The following is a 19,949-nucleotide window of genomic DNA, read 5'->3' as shown; positions in this document are numbered from 1 at the left end:
TCCTAGTTCAATACTGTTCTCCCTCCTATTTCAATACTGTTCTCCCTCCTATTTCAATACTGTTCTCCCTCCTAGTTCAATACTAATGTCTGAGATACTGTTCACCCTCCTATTTCAATACTGTTCACCCTCCTATTTCAATACTGTTCTCCCTCCTAGTTCAATACTAATGTCTGAGATACTGTTCTCCCTCCTAGTTCAATACTGTTCTCCCTCCTAGTTCAATACTGTTCTCCCTCCTATTTCAATACTGTTCACCCTCCTAGTTCAATACTAATGTCTGAGATACTGTTCTCCCTCCTATTTCAATACTGTTCTCCCTCCTATTTCAATACTGTTCTCCCTCCTATTTCAATACTGTTCTCCCTCCTAGTTCAATACTGTTCTCCCTCCTATTTCAATACTGTTCTCCCTCCTATTTCAATACTGTTCTCCCTCCTATTTCAATACTGTTCTCCCTCCTATTTCAATACTGTTCTCCCTCCTATTTCAATACTGTTCTCCCTCCTATTTCAATACTGTTCTCCCTCCTATTTCAATACTAATGTCTGAGATACTGTTCTCCCTCCTAGTTCAATACTGTTCTCCCTCCTATTTCAATACTGTTCTCCCTCCTATTTCAATACTGTTCACCCTCCTATTTCAATACTGTTCTCCCTCCTATTTCAATACTAATGTCTGAGATACTGTTCTCCCTCCTATTTCAATACTGTTCTCCCTCCTATTTCAATACTGTTCTCCCTCCTATTTCAATACTAATGTCTGAGATACTGTTCTCCCTCCTATTTCAATACTGTTCTCCCTCCTATTTCAATACTGTTCTCCCTCCTATTTCAATACTGTTCACCCTCCTAGTTCAATACTGTTCTCCCTCCTATTTCAATACTGTTCACCCTCCTAGTTCAATACTGTTCTCCCTCCTATTTCAATACTGTTCTCCCTCCTAGTTCAATACTAATGTCTGAGATACTGTTCTCCCTCCTATTTCAATACTGTTCAACCTCCTATTTCAATACTGTTCTCCCTCCTAGTTCAATACTAATGTCTGAGATACTGTTCTCCCTCCTATTTCAATACTGTTCTCCCTCCTATTTCAATACTGTTCTCCCTCCTAGTTCAATACTGTTCACCATCCTATTTCAATACTGTTCTCCCTCCTATTTCAATACTGTTCTCCCCCCTAGTTCAATACTAATGTCTGAGATACTGTTCTCCCTCCTAGTTCAATACTGTTCACCCTCCTAGTTCAATACTGTTCACCCTCCTATTTCAATACTGTTCTCCCTCCTAGTTCAATACTAATGTCTGAGATACTGTTCTCCCTCCTAGTTCAATACTGTTCTCCCTCCTATTTCAATACTGTTCACCCTCCTAGTTCAATACTAATGTCTGAGATACTGTTCTCCATCCTAGTTCAATACTGTTCACCCTCCTATTTCAATACTGTTCTCCCTCCTATTTCAATACTGTTCTCCCTCCTATTTCAATACTGTTCTCCCTCCTATTTCAATACTGTTCTCCCTCCTATTTCAATACCGTTCTCCCTCCTATTTCAATACTAATGTCTGAGATACTGTTCTCCCTCCTATTTCAATACTGTTCTCCCTCCTATTTCAATACTGTTCTCCCTCCTATTTCAATACTGTTCTCCCTCCTATTTCAATACTGTTCACCCTCCTAGTTCAATACTAATGTCTGAGATACTGTTCTCCCTACTATTTCAATACTGTTCTCCCTCCTATTTCAATACTGTTCTCCCTCCTATTTCAATACTGTTCACCCTCCTATTTCAATACTGTTCACCCTCCTAGTTCAATACTAATGTCTGAGATACTGTTCTCCCTCCTATTTCAATACTGTTCTCCCTCCTAGTTCAATACTGTTCACCCTCCTATTTCAATACTGTTCTCCCTCCTATTTCAATACTGTTCACCCTCCTAGTTCAATACTAATGTCTGAGATACTGTTCTCCCTCCTATTTCAATACTGTTCTCCCTCCTAGTTCAATACTGTTCTCCCTCCTAGTTCAATACTGTTCTCCCTCCTAGTTCAATACTAATGTCTGAGATACTGTTCTCCCTCCTATTTCAATACTGTTCTCCCTCCTATTTCAATACTGTTCTCCCTCCTAGTTCAATACTGTTCTCCCTCCTAGTTCAATACTGTTCTCCCTCCTATTTCAATACTGTTCTCCCTCCTAGTTCAATACTGTTCTCCCTCCTAGTTCAATACTAATGTCTGAGATACTGTTCTCCCTCCTATTTCAATACTGTTCTCCCTCCTAGTTCAATACTGTTCACCCTCCTAGTTCAATACTAATGTCTGAGATACTGTTCTCCCTCCTATTTCAATACTGTTCACCCTCCTAGTTCAATACTGTTCTCCCTCCTATTTCAATACTGTTCACCCTCCTAGTTCAATACTGTTCACCCTCCTAGTTCAATACTGTTCTCCCTCCTAGTTCAATACTGTTCTCCCTCCTAGTTCAATACTGTTCTCCCTCCTATTTCAATACTGTTCACCCTCCTAGTTCAATACTGTTCACCCTCCTAGTTCAATACTAATGTCTGAGATACTGTTCTCCCTCCTATTTCAATACTGTTCACCCTCCTAGTTCAATACTGTTCACCCTCCTAGTTCAATACTAATGTCTGAGATACTGTTCACCCTCCTATTTCAATACTGTTCTCCCTCCTATTTCAATACTGTTCTCCCTCCTATTTCAATACTGTTCACCCTCCTAGTTCAATACTGTTCTCCCTCCTAGTTCAATACTGTTCTCCCTCCTATTTCAATACTGTTCACCCTCCTAGTTCAATACTGTTCTCCCTCCTAGTTCAATACTGTTCTCCCTCCTATTTCAATACTGTTCTCCCTCCTAGTTCAATACTGTTCTCCCTCCTATTTCAATACTGTTCTCCCTCCTAGTTCAATACTAATGTCTGAGATACTGTTCTCCCTCCTATTTCAATACTGTTCTCCCTCCTATTTCAATACTGTTCTCCCTCCTATTTCAATACTGTTCTCCCTCCTAGTTCAATACTAATGTCTGAGATACTGTTCTCCCTCCTATTTCAATACTGTTCTCCCTCCTAGTTCAATACTGTTCACCCTCCTAGTTCAATACTAATGTCTGAGATACTGTTCTCCCTCCTATTTCAATACTGTTCTCCCTCCTAGTTCAATACTGTTCTCCCTCCTATTTCAATACTGTTCACCCTCCTAGTTCAATACTGTTCATCCTCCTAGTTCAATACTGTTCACCCTCCTAGTTCAATACTGTTCACCCTCCTAGTTCAATACTGTTCACCCTCCTAGTTCAATACTGTTCACCCTCCTAGTTCAATACTGTTCACCCTCCTAGTTCAATACTGTTCTCCCTCCTATTTCAATACTGTTCTCCCTCCGATTTCAATACTGTTCTCCCTCCTAGTTCAATACTGTTCTCCCTCCTAGTTCAATACTGTTCACCCTCCTATTTCAATACTGTTCTCCCTCCTAGTTCAATACTGTTCACCCTCCTAGTTCAATACTAATGTCTGAGATACTGTTCTCCCTCCTATTTCAATACTGTTCACCCTCCTATTTCAATACTGTTCACCCTCCTATTTCAATACTGTTCTCCCTCCTATTTCAATACTGTTCTCCCTCCTAGTTCAATACTAATGTCTGAGATACTGTTCTCCCTCCTAGTTCAATACTGTTCACCCTCCTAGTTCAATACTGTTCACCCTCCTATTTCAATACTGTTCTCCCTCCTAGTTCAATACTAATGTCTGAGATACTGTTCTCCCTCCTAGTTCAATACTGTTCACCCTCCTAGTTCAATACTGTTCACCCTCCTAGTTCAATACTGTTCTCCCTCCTAGTTCAATACTGTTCTCCCTCCTAGTTCAATACTGTTCACCCTCCTATTTCAATACTGTTCTCCCTCCTATTTCAATACTGTTCTCCCTCCTATTTCAATACTGTTCACCCTCCTAGTTCAATACTAATGTCTGAGATACTGTTCTCCCTCCTAGTTCAATACTGTTCTCCCTCCTATTTCAATACTGTTCTCCCTCCTATTTCAATACTGTTCTCCCTCCTATTTCAATACTGTTCTCCCTCCTATTTCAATACCGTTCTCCCTCCTATTTCAATACTAATGTCTGAGATACTGTTCTCCCTCCTATTTCAATACTGTTCTCCCTCCTATTTCAATACTGTTCTCCCTCCTATTTCAATACTGTTCTCCCTCCTATTTCAATACTGTTCACCCTCCTAGTTCAATACTAATGTCTGAGATACTGTTCTCCCTACTATTTCAATACTGTTCTCCCTCCTATTTCAATACTGTTCTCCCTCCTATTTCAATACTGTTCTCCCTCCTATTTCAATACTGTTCTCCCTCCTATTTCAATACTGTTCTCCCTCCTATTTCAATACTGTTCTCCCTCCTATTTCAATACTAATGTCTGAGATACTGTTCTCCCTCCTAGTTCAATACTGTTCTCCCTCCTATTTCAATACTGTTCTCCCTCCTATTTCAATACTGTTCACCCTCCTATTTCAATACTGTTCTCCCTCCTATTTCAATACTAATGTCTGAGATACTGTTCTCCCTCCTATTTCAATACTGTTCTCCCTCCTATTTCAATACTGTTCTCCCTCCTATTTCAATACTAATGTCTGAGATACTGTTCTCCCTCCTATTTCAATACTGTTCTCCCTCCTATTTCAATACTGTTCTCCCTCCTATTTCAATACTGTTCACCCTCCTAGTTCAATACTGTTCTCCCTCCTATTTCAATACTGTTCACCCTCCTAGTTCAATACTGTTCTCCCTCCTATTTCAATACTGTTCTCCCTCCTAGTTCAATACTAATGTCTGAGATACTGTTCTCCCTCCTATTTCAATACTGTTCAACCTCCTATTTCAATACTGTTCTCCCTCCTAGTTCAATACTAATGTCTGAGATACTGTTCTCCCTCCTATTTCAATACTGTTCTCCCTCCTATTTCAATACTGTTCTCCCTCCTAGTTCAATACTGTTCACCATCCTATTTCAATACTTTTCTCCCTCCTATTTCAATACTGTTCTCCCTCCTAGTTCAATACTAATGTCTGAGATACTGTTCTCCCTCCTAGTTCAATACTGTTTACCCTCCTAGTTCAATACTGTTCACCCTCCTATTTCAATACTGTTCTCCCTCCTAGTTCAATACTAATGTCTGAGATACTGTTCTCCCTCCTAGTTCAATACTGTTCACCCTCCTAGTTCAATACTGTTCACCCTCCTAGTTCAATACTGTTCTCCCTCCTAGTTCAATACTGTTCTCCCTCCTAGTTCAATACTGTTCACCCTCCTATTTCAATACTGTTCTCCCTCCTATTTCAATACTGTTCTCCCTCCTATTTCAATACTGTTCACCCTCCTAGTTCAATACTAATGTCTGAGATACTGTTCTCCCTCCTAGTTCAATACTGTTCACCCTCCTATTTCAATACTGTTCTCCCTCCTATTTCAATACTGTTCTCCCTCCTATTTCAATACTGTTCTCCCTCCTATTTCAATACCGTTCTCCCTCCTATTTCAATACTAATGTCTGAGATACTGTTCTCTCTCCTATTTCAATACTGTTCTCCCTCCTATTTCAATACTGTTCTCCCTCCTATTTCAATACTGTTCTCCCTCCTATTTCAATACTGTTCACCCTCCTAGTTCAATACTAATGTCTGAGATACTGTTCTCCCTACTATTTCAATACTGTTCTCCCTCCTATTTCAATACTAATGTTTGAGATACTGTTCCCTCCTATTTCAATACTGTTCTCCCTCCTATTTCAATACTGTTCTCCCTCCTAGTTCAATACTGTTCTCCCTCCTAGTTCAATACTGTTCTCCCTCCTAGTTCAATACTGTTCACCCTCCTATTTCAATACTGTTCTCCCTCCTAGTTCTATACTGTTCTCCCTCCTAGTTCAATACTGTTCACCCTCCTAGTTCAATACTGTTCACCCTCCTAGTTCAATACTGTTCTCCCTCCTATTTCAATACTGTTCTCCCTCCGATTTCAATACTGTTCTCCCTCCTAGTTCAATACTGTTCTCCCTCCTAGTTCAATACTGTTCACCCTCCTATTTCAATACTGTTCTCCCTCCTAGTTCAATACTGTTCACCCTCCTAGTTCAATACTAATGTCTGAGATACTGTTCTCCCTCCTATTTCAATACTGTTCTCCCTCCTATTTCAATACTGTTCTCCCTCCTAGTTCAATACTAATGTCTGAGATACTGTTCTCCCTCCTATTTCAATACTGTTCTCCCTCCTATTTCAATACTGTTCACCCTCCTAGTTCAATACTGTTCTCCCTCCTATTTCAATACTGTTCACCCTCCTAGTTCAATACTAATGTCTGAGATACTGTTCTCCCTCCTATTTCAATACTGTTCTCCCTCCTAGTTCAATACTAATGTCTGAGATACTGTTCTCCCTCCTATTTCAATACTGTTCTCCCTCCTAGTTCAATACTAATGTCTGAGATACTGTTCTCCCTCCTATTTCAATACTGTTCTCCCTCCTATTTCAATACTGTTCTCCCTCCTAGTTCAATACTAATGTCTGAGATACTGTTCTCCCTCCTATTTCAATACTGTTCAACCTCCTATTTCAATACTGTTCTCCCTCCTAGTTCAATACTAATGTCTGAGATACTGTTCTCCCTCCTATTTCAATACTGTTCTCCCTCCTATTTCAATACTGTTCTCCCTCCTAGTTCAATACTGTTCACCCTCCTATTTCAATACTGTTCTCCCTCCTATTTCAATACTGTTCTCCCTCCTAGTTCAATACTAATGTCTGAGATACTGTTCTCCCTCCTAGTTCAATACTGTTCACCCTCCTAGTTCAATACTGTTCACCCTCCTATTTCAATACTGTTCTCCCTCCTAGTTCAATACTAATGTCTGAGATACTGTTCTCCCTCCTAGTTCAATACTGTTCACCCTCCTAGTTCAATACTGTTCACCCTCCTAGTTCAATACTGTTCTCCCTCCTAGTTCAATACTGTTCTCCCTCCTAGTTCAATACTGTTCACCCTCCTATTTCAATACTGTTCTCCCTCCTATTTCAATACTGTTCTCCCTCCTATTTCAATACTGTTCACCCTCCTAGTTCAATACTAATGTCTGAGATACTGTTCTCCCTCCTAGTTCAATACTGTTCACCCTCCTATTTCAATACTGTTCTCCCTCCTATTTCAATACTGTTCTCCCTCCTATTTCAATACTGTTCTCCCTCCTATTTCAATACTGTTCTCCCTCCTATTTCAATACCGTTCTCCCTCCTATTTCAATACTGTTCTCCCTCCTAGAATACTGTTCTCCCTCCTATTTCAATACTGTTCTCCCTCCTATTTCAATACTGTTCTCCCTCCTATTTCAATACTGTTCACCCTCCTAGTTCAATACTAATGTCTGAGATACTGTTCTCCCTCCTATTTCAATACTGTTCTCCCTCCTATTTCAATACTGTTCTCCCTCCTATTTCAATACTGTTCTCCCTCCTATTTCAATACTGTTCTCCCTCCTATTTCAATACTGTTCTCCCTCCTATTTCAATACTAATGTCTGAGATACTGTTCTCCCTCCTAGTTCAATACTGTTCTCCCTCCTATTTCAATACTGTTCTCCCTCCTATTTCAATACTGTTCACCCTCCTATTTCAATACTGTTCTCCCTCCTATTTCAATACTAATGTCTGAGATACTGTTCTCCTCCTATTTCAATACTGTTCTCCCTCCTATTTCAATACTGTTCTCCCTCCTATTTCAATACTAATGTCTGAGATACTGTTCTCCCTCCTATTTCAATACTGTTCTCCCTCCTATTTCAATACTGTTCTCCCTCCTATTTCAATACTGTTCACCCTCCTAGTTCAATACTGTTCTCCCTCCTATTTCAATACTGTTCACCCTCCTAGTTCAATACTGTTCTCCCTCCTATTTCAATACTGTTCTCCCTCCTAGTTCAATACTAATGTCTGAGATACTGTTCTCCCTCCTATTTCAATACTGTTCAACCTCCTATTTCAATACTGTTCTCCCTCCTAGTTCAATACTAATGTCTGAGATACTGTTCTCCCTCCTATTTCAATACTGTTCTCCCTCCTATTTCAATACTGTTCTCCCTCCTAGTTCAATACTGTTCACCATCCTATTTCAATACTGTTCTCCCTCCTATTTCAATACTGTTCTCCCTCCTAGTTCAATACTAATGTCTGAGATACTGTTCTCCCTCCTAGTTCAATACTGTTTACCCTCCTAGTTCAATACTGTTCACCCTCCTATTTCAATACTGTTCTCCCTCCTAGTTCAATACTGTTCACCCTCCTAGTTCAATACTGTTCACCCTCCTAGTTCAATACTGTTCTCCCTCCTAGTTCAATACTGTTCTCCCTCCTAGTTCAATACTGTTCACCCTCCTATTTCAATACTGTTCTCCCTCCTATTTCAATACTGTTCTCCCTCCTATTTCAATACTGTTCACCCTCCTAGTTCAATACTAATGTCTGAGATACTGTTCTCCCTCCTAGTTCAATACTGTTCACCCTCCTATTTCAATACTGTTCTCCCTCCTATTTCAATACTGTTCTCCCTCCTATTTCAATACTGTTCTCCCTCCTATTTCAATACTGTTCTCCCTCCTATTTCAATACTAATGTCTGAGATACTGTTCTCCCTCCTATTTCAATACTGTTCTCCCTCCTATTTCAATACTGTTCTCCCTCCTATTTCAATACTGTTCTCCCTCCTATTTCAATACTGTTCTCCCTCCTAGTTCAATACTAATGTCTGAGATACTGTTCTCCCTACTATTTCAATACTGTTCTCCCTCCTATTTCAATACTGTTCTCCCTCCTATTTCAATACTGTTCACCCTCCTATTTCAATACTGTTCACCCTCCTAGTTCAATACTAATGTCTGAGATACTGTTCTCCCTCCTATTTCAATACTGTTCTCCCTCCTATTTCAATACTGTTCTCCCTCCTAGTTCAATACTGTTCACCATCCTATTTCAATACTGTTCTCCCTCCTATTTCAATACTGTTCTCCCTCCTAGTTCAATACTAATGTCTGAGATACTGTTCTCCCTCCTAGTTCAATACTGTTCACCCTCCTAGTTCAATACTGTTCACCCTCCTATTTCAATACTGTTCTCCCTCCTAGTTCAATACTAATGTCTGAGATACTGTTCTCCCTCCTAGTTCAATACTGTTCACCCTCCTAGTTCAATACTGTTCACCCTCCTAGTTCAATACTGTTCTCCCTCCTAGTTCAATACTGTTCTCCCTCCTAGTTCAATACTGTTCACCCTCCTATTTCAATACTGTTCTCCCTCCTATTTCAATACTGTTCTCCCTCCTATTTCAATACTGTTCACCCTCCTAGTTCAATACTAATGTCTGAGATACTGTTCTCCCTCCTAGTTCAATACTGTTCACCCTCCTATTTCAATACTGTTCTCCCTCCTATTTCAATACTGTTCTCCCTCCTATTTCAATACTGTTCTCCCTCCTATTTCAATACCGTTCTCCCTCCTATTTCAATACTAATGTCTGAGATACTGTTCTCCCTCCTATTTCAATACTGTTCTCCCTCCTATTTCAATACTGTTCTCCCTCCTATTTCAATACTGTTCTCCCTCCTATTTCAATACTGTTCACCCTCCTAGTTCAATACTAATGTCTGAGATACTGTTCTCCCTACTATTTCAATACTGTTCTCCCTCCTATTTCAATACTGTTCTCCCTCCTATTTCAATACTGTTCACCCTCCTATTTCAATACTGTTCACCCTCCTAGTTCAATACTAATGTCTGAGATACTGTTCTCCCTCCTATTTCAATACTGTTCACCCTCCTAGTTCAATACTGTTCTCCCTCCTCCTTTCAATACTGTTCACCCTCCTAGTTCAATACTGTTCTCCCTCCTATTTCAATACTGTTCTCCCTCCTATTTCAATACTGTTCACCCTCCTAGTTCAATACTAATGTCTGAGATACTGTTCTCCCTCCTATTTCAATACTGTTCTCCCTCCTATTTCAATACTGTTCTCCCTCCTATTTCAATACTGTTCACCCTCCTATTTCAATACTGTTCACCCTCCTAGTTCAATACTAATGTCTGAGATACTGTTCTCCCTCCTATTTCAATACTGTTCTCCCTCCTAGTTCAATACTGTTCTCCCTCCTAGTTCAATACTGTTCTCCCTCCTAGTTCAATACTAATGTCTGAGATACTGTTCTCCCTCCTATTTCAATACTGTTCTCCCTCCTATTTCAATACTGTTCTCCCTCCTAGTTCAATACTGTTATCCCTCCTAGTTCAATACTGTTCTCCCTCCTATTTCAATACTGTTCTCCCTCCTAGTTCAATACTAATGTCTGAGATACTGTTCTCCCTCCTATTTCAATACTGTTCACCCTCCTAGTTCAATACTGTTCTCCCTCCTATTTCAATACTGTTCACCCTCCTAGTTCAATACTAATGTCTGAGATACTGTTCTCCCTCCTATTTCAATACTGTTCACCCTCCTAGTTCAATACTGTTCTCCCTCCTATTTCAATACTAATGTCTGAGATACTGTTCACCCTCCTAGTTCAATACTGTTCTCCCTCCTATTTCAATACTGTTCACCCTCCTAGTTCAATACTGTTCACCCTCCTAGTTCAATACTAATGTCTGAGATACTGTTCTCCCTCCTATTTCAATACTGTTCACCCTCCTAGTTCATTACTGTTCACCCTCCTAGTTCAATACTAATGTCTGAGATACTGTTCACCCTCCTATTTCAATACTGTTCTCCCTCCTATTTCAATATTGTTCTCCCTCCTATTTCAATACTGTTCACCCTCCTAGTTCAATACTGTTCTCCCTCCTAGTTCAATACTGTTCTCCCTCCTATTTCAATACTGTTCTCCCTCCTATTTCAATACTGTTCTCCCCTCCTATTTCAATACTGTTCTCCCTCCTAGTTCAATACTGTTCTCCCTCTCTAGATACTGTTCTCCCTCCTATTTCAATACTGTTCTCCCTCCTAGTTCAATACTGTTCTCCTCCTAGTTCAATACTAATGTCTGAGATACTGTTCTCCCTCCTAGTTCAATACTGTTCTCCCTCCTAGTTCAATACTGTTCACCCTCCTAGTTCAATACTGTTCCCTAGTTCAATACTGTTCTCCCTCCTAGTTCAATACTGTTCTCCCTCCTAGTTCAATACTGTTCTCCCTCCTATTTCAATACTGTTCACCCTCCTAGTTCAATACTGTTCACCCTCCTAGTTCAATACTAATGTCTGAGATACTGTTCTCCCTCCTATTTCAATACTGTTCACCCTCCTAGTTCATTACTGTTCACCCTCCTAGTTCAATACTAATGTCTGAGATACTGTTCACCCTCCTATTTCAATACTGTTCTCCCTCCTATTTCAATACTGTTCTCCCTCCTATTTCAATACTGTTCACCCTCCTAGTTCAATACTGTTCTCCCTCCTAGTTCAATACTGTTCTCCCTCCTATTTCAATACTGTTCTCCCTCCTATTTCAATACTGTTCTCCCTCCTATTTCAATACTGTTCTCCCTCCTAGTTCAATACTAATGTCTGAGATACTGTTCTCCCTCCTATTTCAATACTGTTCTCCCTCCTAGTTCAATACTGTTCACCCTCCTAGTTCAATACTAATGTCTGAGATACTGTTCTCCCTCCTATTTCAATACTGTTCTCCCTCCTAGTTCAATACTGTTCTCCCTCCTATTTCAATACTGTTCACCCTCCTAGTTCAATACTGTTCATCCTCCTAGTTCAATACTGTTCACCCTCCTAGTTCAATACTGTTCACCCTCCTAGTTCAATACTGTTCACCCTCCTAGTTCAATACTGTTCACCCTCCTAGTTCAATACTGTTCACCCTCCTAGTTCAATACTGTTCTCCCTCCTATTTCAATACTAATGTCTGAGATACTGTTCTCCCTCCTATTTCAATACTGTTCTCCCTCCTATTTCAATACTGTTCTCCCTCCTATTTCAATACTAATGTCTAGATACTGTTCTCCCTCCTATTTCAATACTGTTCTCCCTCCTATTTCAATACTGTTCTCCCTCCTATTTCAATACTGTTCACCCTCCTAGTTCAATACTGTTCTCCCTCCTATTTCAATACTGTTCACCCTCCTAGTTCAATACTGTTCTCCCTCCTATTTCAATACTGTTCTCACTCCTAGTTCAATACTAATGTCTGAGATACTGTTCTCCCTCCTATTTCAATACTGTTCTCCCTCCGATTTCAATACTGTTCTCCCTCCTAGTTCAATACTGTTCTCCCTCCTATTTCAATACTGTTCTCCCTCCTATTTCAATACTGTTCTCCCTCCTATTTCAATACTGTTCTCCCTCCTATTTCAATACTAATGTCTGAGATACTGTTCTCCCTCCTAGTTCAATACTGTTCTCCCTCCTATTTCAATACTGTTCTCCCTCCTATTTCAATACTGTTCACCCTCCTATTTCAATACTGTTCTCCCTCCTATTTCAATACTAATGTCTGAGATACTGTTCTCCCTCCTATTTCAATACTGTTCTCCCTCCTATTTCAATACTGTTCTCCCTACTATTTCAATACTAATGTCTGAGATACTGTTCTCCCTCCTATTTCAATACTGTTCTCCCTCCTATTTCAATACTGTTCTCCCTCCTATTTCAATACTGTTCTCCCTCCTAGTTCAATACTGTTCTCCCTCCTATTTCAATACTGTTCACCCTCCTAGTTCAATACTGTTCCTAGTTCAATCTCCTCCTATTTCAATACTGTTCTCCCTCCTAGTTCAATACTAATGTCTGAGATACTGTTCTCCCTCCTATTTCAATACTGTTCAACCTCCTATTTCAATACTGTTCTCCCTCCTAGTTCAATACTAATGTCTGAGATACTGTTCTCCCTCCTATTTCAATACTGTTCTCCCTCCTATTTCAATACTGTTCTCCCTCCTAGTTCAATACTGTTCACCATCCTATTTCAATACTGTTCTCCCTCCTATTTCAATACTGTTCTCCCTCCTAGTTCAATACTAATGTCTGAGATACTGTTCTCCCTCCTAGTTCAATACTGTTCACCCTCCTAGTTCAATACTGTTCACCCTCCTATTTCAATACTGTTCTCCCTCCTAGTTCAATACTAATGTCTGAGATACTGTTCTCCCTCCTAGTTCAATACTGTTCACCCTCCTAGTTCAATACTGTTCACCCTCCTAGTTCAATACTGTTCTCCCTCCTAGTTCAATACTGTTCTCCCTCCTAGTTCAATACTGTTCACCCTCCTATTTCAATACTGTTCTCCCTCCTATTTCAATACTGTTCTCCCTCCTATTTCAATACTGTTCACCCTCCTAGTTCAATACTAATGTCTGAGATACTGTTCTCCCTCCTAGTTCAATACTGTTCACCCTCCTATTTCAATACTGTTCTCCCTCCTATTTCAATACTGTTCTCCCTCCTATTTCAATACTGTTCTCCCTCCTATTTCAATACCGTTCTCCCTCCTATTTCAATACTAATGTCTGAGATACTGTTCTCCCTCCTATTTCAATACTGTTCTCCCTCCTATTTCAATACTGTTCTCCCTCCTATTTCAATACTGTTCTCCCTCCTATTTCAATACTGTTCACCCTCCTAGTTCAATACTAATGTCTGAGATACTGTTCTCCCTACTATTTCAATACTGTTCTCCCTCCTATTTCAATACTGTTCTCCCTCCTATTTCAATACTGTTCACCCTCCTAGTTCAATACTGTTCACCCTCCTAGTTCAATACTAATGTCTGAGATACTGTTCTCCCTCCTATTTCAATACTGTTCTCCCTCCTAGTTCAATACTGTTCACCCTCCTAGTTCAATACTAATGTCTGAGATACTGTTCTCCCTCCTATTTCAATACTGTTCTCCCTCCTAGTTCAATACTGTTCTCCTTCCTATTTCAATACTGTTCACCCTCCTAGTTCAATACTGTTCATCCTCCTAGTTCAATACTGTTCACCCTCCTAGTTCAATACTGTTCACCCTCCTAGTTCAATACTGTTCACCCTCCTAGTTCAATACTGTTCACCCTCCTAGTTCAATACTGTTCACCCTCCTAGTTCAATACTGGTCTCCCTCCTATTTCAATACTAATGTCTGAGATACTGTTCTCCCTCCTATTTCAATACTGTTCTCCCTCCTATTTCAATACTGTTCTCCCTCCTATTTCAATACTAATGTCTGAGATACTGTTCTCCCTCCTATTTCAATACTGTTCTCCCTCCTATTTCAATACTGTTCTCCCTCCTATTTCAATACTGTTCACCCTCCTAGTTCAATACTGTTCTCCCTCCTATTTCAATACTGTTCACCCTCCTAGTTCAATACTGTTCTGTTCTCCTCCTATTTCAATACTGTTCTCCCTCCTAGTTCAATACTAATGTCTGAGATACTGTTCTCCCTCCTATTTCAATACTGTTCTCCCTCCTATTTCAATACTGTTCTCCCTCCTAGTTCAATACTGTTCACCATCCTATTTCAATACTGTTCTCCCTCCTATTTCAATACTGTTCTCCCTCCTAGTTCAATACTAATGTCTGAGATACTGTTCTCCCTCCTAGTTCAATACTGTTCACCCTCCTAGTTCAATACTGTTCACCCTCCTATTTCAATACTGTTCTCCCTCCTAGTTCAATACTAATGTCTGAGATACTGTTCTTCCTCCTAGTTCAATACTGTTCACCCTCCTAGTTCAATACTGTTCACCCTCCTAGTTCAATACTGTTCTCCCTCCTAGTTCAATACTGTTCTCCCTCCTAGTTCAATACTGTTCACCCTCCTATTTCAATACTGTTCTCCCTCCTATTTAAATACTGTTCTCCCTCCTATTTCAATACTGTTCACCCTCCTAGTTCAATACTAATGTCTGAGATACTGTTCTCCCTCCTAGTTCAATACTGTTCACCCTCCTATTTCAATACTGTTCTCCCTCCTATTTCAATACTGTTCTCCCTCCTATTTCAATACTGTTCTCCCTCCTATTTCAATACCGTTCTCCCTCCTATTTCAATACTAATGTCTGAGATACTGTTCTCCCTCCTATTTCAATACTGTTCTCCCTCCTATTTCAATACTGTTCTCCCTCCTATTTCAATACTGTTCTCCCTCCTATTTCAATACTGTTCACCCTCCTAGTTCAATACTAATGTCTGAGATACTGTTCTCCCTACTATTTCAATACTGTTCTCCCTCCTATTTCAATACTGTTCTCCCTCCTATTTCAATACTGTTCACCCTCCTATTTCAATACTGTTCACCCTCCTAGTTCAATACTAATGTCTGAGATACTGTTCTCCCTCCTATTTCAATACTGTTCACCCTCCTAGTTCAATACTGTTCTCCCTCCTATTTCAATACTGTTCACCCTCCTAGTTCAATACTGTTCTCCCTCCTATTTCAATACTGTTCTCCCTCCTATTTCAATACTGTTCACCCTCCTAGTTCAATACTAATGTCTGAGATACTGTTCTCCCTCTATTTCAATACTGTTCTCCCTCCTATTTCAATACTGTTCTCCCTCCTATTTCAATACTGTTCACCCTCCTATTTCAATACTGTTCACCCTCCTAGTTCAATACTAATGTCTGAGATACTGTTCTCCCTCCTATTTCAATACTGTTCTCCCTCCTAGTTCAATACTGTTCTCCCTCCTAGTTCAATACTGTTCTCCCTCCTAGTTCAATACTAATGTCTGAGATACTGTTCTCCCTCCTATTTCAATACTGTTCTCCCTCCTATTTCAATACTGTTCTCCCTCCTAGTTCAATACTGTTATCCCTCCTAGTTCAATACTGTTCTCCCTCCTATTTCAATACTGTTCTCCCTCCTAGTTCAATACTAATGTCTGAGATACTGTTCTCCCTCCTATTTCAATACTGTTCACCCTCCTAGTTCAATACTGTTCTCCCTCCTATTTCAATACTGTTCTCCCTCCTATTTCAATACTGTTCTCCCTCCTATTTCAATACTGTTCTCCCTCCTAGTTCAATACTGTTCACCATCCTATTTCAATACTGTTCTCCCTCCTATTTCAATACTGTTCTCCCTCCTAGTTCAATACTAATGTCTGAGATACTGTTCAATCCTAGTTCAATACTGTTCTCCCTCCTAGTTCAATACTGTTCACCCTCCTATTTCAATACTGTTCTCCCTCCTAGTTCAATACTAATGTCTGAGATACTGTTCTCCCTCCTAGTTCAATACTGTTCACCCTCCTAGTTCAATACTGTTCACCCTCCTAGTTCAATACTGTTCTCCCTCCTAGTTCAATACTGTTCTCCCTCCTAGTTCAATACTGTTCACCCTCCTATTTCAATACTGTTCTCCCTCCTATTTCAATACTGTTCTCCCTCCTATTTCAATACTGTTCACCCTCCTAGTTCAATACTAATGTCTGAGATACTGTTCTCCCTCCTAGTTCAATACTGTTCACCCTCCTATTTCAATACTGTTCTCCCTCCTATTTCAATGTTCTCCTACTGTTCTCCCTCCTATTTCAATACTGTTCTCCCTCCTATTTCAATACTGTTCTCCCTCCTATTTCAATACTAATGTCTGAGATACTGTTCTCCCTCCTATTTCAATACTGTTCTCCCTCCTATTTCAATACTGTTCTCCCTCCTATTTCAATACTGTTCACCCTCCTAGTTCAATACTAATGTCTGAGATACTGTTCTCCCTCCTATTTCAATACTGTTCTCCCTCCTATTTCAATACTGTTCTCCCTCCTATTTCAATACTGTTCACCCTCCTATTTCAATACTGTTCACCCTCCTAGTTCAATACTAATGTCTGAGATACTGTTCTCCCTCCTATTTCAATACTGTTCACCCTCCTAGTTCAATACTGTTCTCCCTCCTATTTCAATACTGTTCACCCTCCTAGTTCAATACTGTTCTCCCTCCTATTTCAATACTGTTCTCCCTCCTATTTCAATACTGTTCACCCTCCTAGTTCAATACTAATGTCTGAGATACTGTTCTCCCTCTATTTCAATACTGTTCTCCCTCCTATTTCAATACTGTTCTCCCTCCTATTTCAATACTGTTCACCCTCCTATTTCAATACTGTTCACCCTCCTAGTTCAATACTAATGTCTGAGATACTGTTCTCCCTCCTATTTCAATACTGTTCTCCCTCCTAGTTCAATACTGTTCTCCCTCCTAGTTCAATACTGTTCTCCCTCCTAGTTCAATACTAATGTCTGAGATACTGTTCTCCCTCCTATTTCAATACTGTTCTCCCTCCTATTTCAATACTGTTCTCCCTCCTAGTTCAATACTGTTATCCCTCCTAGTTCAATACTGTTCTCTCTCCTATTTCAATACTGTTCTCCCTCCTAGTTCAATACTAATGTCTGAGATACTGTTCTCCCTCCTATTTCAATACTGTTCACCCTCCTAGTTCAATACTGTTCTCCCTCCTATTTCAATACTGTTCACCCTCCTAGTTCAATACTGTTCACCCTCCTAGTTCAATACTGTTCTCCCTCCTAGTTCAATACTGTTCTCCCTCCTAGTTCAATACTGTTCTCCCTCCTATTTCAATACTGTTCACCCTCCTAGTTCAATACTGTTCACCCTCCTAGTTCAATACTAATGTCTGAGATACTGTTCTCCCTCCTATTTCAATACTGTTCACCCTCCTAGTTCATTACTGTTCACCCTCCTAGTTCAATACTAATGTCTGAGATACTGTTCTCCCTCCTATTTCAATACTGTTCTCCCTCCTATTTCAATACTGTTCTCCCTCCTATTTCAATACTGTTCACCCTCCTAGTTCAATACTGTTCTCCCTCCTAGTTCAATACTGTTCTCCCTCCTATTTCAATACTGTTCACCCTCCTAGTTCAATACTGTTCTCCCTCCTAGTTCAATACTGTTCTCCCTCCTATTTCAATACTGTTCTCCCTCCTAGTTCAATACTGTTCTCCCTCCTATTTCAATACTGTTCTCCCTCCTAGTTCAATACTAATGTCTCCTCCTAGTTTCAATACTGTTCTCCCTCCTATTTCAATACTGTTCTCCCTCCTATTTCAATACTGTTCTCCCTCCTATTTCAATACTGTTCTCCCTCCTAGTTCAATACTAATGTCTGAGATACTGTTCTCCCTCCTATTTCAATACTGTTCTCCCTCCTAGTTCAATACTGTTCACCCTCCTAGTTCAATACTAATGTCTGAGATACTGTTCTCCCTCCTAGTTCAATACTGTTCACCCTCCTATTTCAATACTGTTCTCCCTCCTATTTCAATACTGTTCTCCCTCCTATTTCAATACTGTTCTCCCTCCTATTTCAATACCGTTCTCCCTCCTATTTCAATACTAATGTCTGAGATACTGTTCTCCCTCCTATTTCAATACTGTTCTCCCTCCTATTTCAATACTGTTCTCCCTCCTATTTCAATACTGTTCTCCCTCCTATTTCAATACTGTTCACCCTCCTAGTTCAATACTAATGTCTGAGATACTGTTCTCCCTACTATTTCAATACTGTTCTCCCTCCTATTTCAATACTGTTCTCCCTCCTATTTCAATACTGTTCACCCTCCTATTTCAATACTGTTCACCCTCCTAGTTCAATACTAATGTCTGAGATACTGTTCTCCCTCCTATTTCAATACTGTTCACCCTCCTAGTTCAATACTGTTCTCCCTCCTATTTCAATACTGTTCACCCTCCTAGTTCAATACTGTTCTCCCTCCTATTTCAATACTGTTCTCCCTCCTATTTCAATACTGTTCACCCTCCTAGTTCAATACTAATGTCTGAGATACTGTTCTCCCTACTATTTCAATACTGTTCTCCCTCCTATTTCAATACTGTTCTCCCTCCTATTTCAATACTGTTCACCCTCCTATTTCAATACTGTTCACCCTCCTAGTTCAATACTAATGTCTGAGATACTGTTCTCCCTCCTATTTCAATACTGTTCTCCCTCCTAGTTCAATACTGTTCTCCCTCCTAGTTCAATACTGTTCTCCCTCCTAGTTCAATACTAATGTCTGAGATACTGTTCTCCCTCCTATTTCAATACTGTTCTCCCTCCTATTTCAATACTGTTCTCCCTCCTAGTTCAATACTGTTATCCCTCCTAGTTCAATACTGTTCTCCCTCCTATTTCAATACTGTTCTCCCTCCTAGTTCAATACTAATGTCTGAGATACTGTTCTCCCTCCTATTTCAATACTGTTCACCCTCCTAGTTCAATACTGTTCTCCCTCCTATTTCAATACTGTTCACCCTCCTAGTTCAATACTGTTCACCCTCCTAGTTCAATACTGTTCTCCCTCCTAGTTCAATACTGTTCTCCCTCCTAGTTCAATACTGTTCTCCCTCCTATTTCAATACTGTTCACCCTCCTAGTTCAATACTGTTCACCCTCCTAGTTCAATACTAATGTCTGAGATACTGTTCTCCCTCCTATTTCAATACTGTTCACCCTCCTAGTTCAATACTGTTCACCCTCCTAGTTCAATACTAATGTCTGAGATACTGTTCACCCTCCTATTTCAATACTGTTCTCCCTCCTATTTCAATACTGTTCTCCCTCCTATTTCAATACTGTTCACCCTCCTAGTTCAATACTGTTCTCCCTCCTAGTTCAATACTGTTCTCCCTCCTATTTCAATACTGTTCACCCTCCTAGTTCAATACTGTTCTCCCTCCTAGTTCAATACTGTTCTCCCTCCTATTTCAATACTGTTCTCCCTCCTAGTTCAATACTGTTCTCCCTCCTATTTCAATACTGTTCTCCCTCCTAGTTCAATACTAATGTCTGAGATACTGTTCTCCCTCCTATTTCAATACTGTTCTCCCTCCTATTTCAATACTGTTCTCCC

General features: G+C 40.1%; 1 protein-coding gene across 3 annotated transcripts in view; it reads right to left on the bottom strand.

Moving 5' to 3' along the window:
- Nucleotides 1-19,949, bottom strand: part of LOC124044301 (neuropilin-2-like) — a 352,904-nt gene that overhangs the window by 203,086 nt on the left and 129,869 nt on the right. The window lies entirely within an intron of this gene.

Source organism: Oncorhynchus gorbuscha, linkage group LG09 (assembly GCF_021184085.1).
Source record: "Oncorhynchus gorbuscha isolate QuinsamMale2020 ecotype Even-year linkage group LG09, OgorEven_v1.0, whole genome shotgun sequence".
Lineage (NCBI taxonomy): Eukaryota > Metazoa > Chordata > Actinopteri > Salmoniformes > Salmonidae > Oncorhynchus > Oncorhynchus gorbuscha.
Note: the sequence above shows the minus strand (reverse complement) of the source record. Positions and strands in the feature narration are given on the sequence as shown.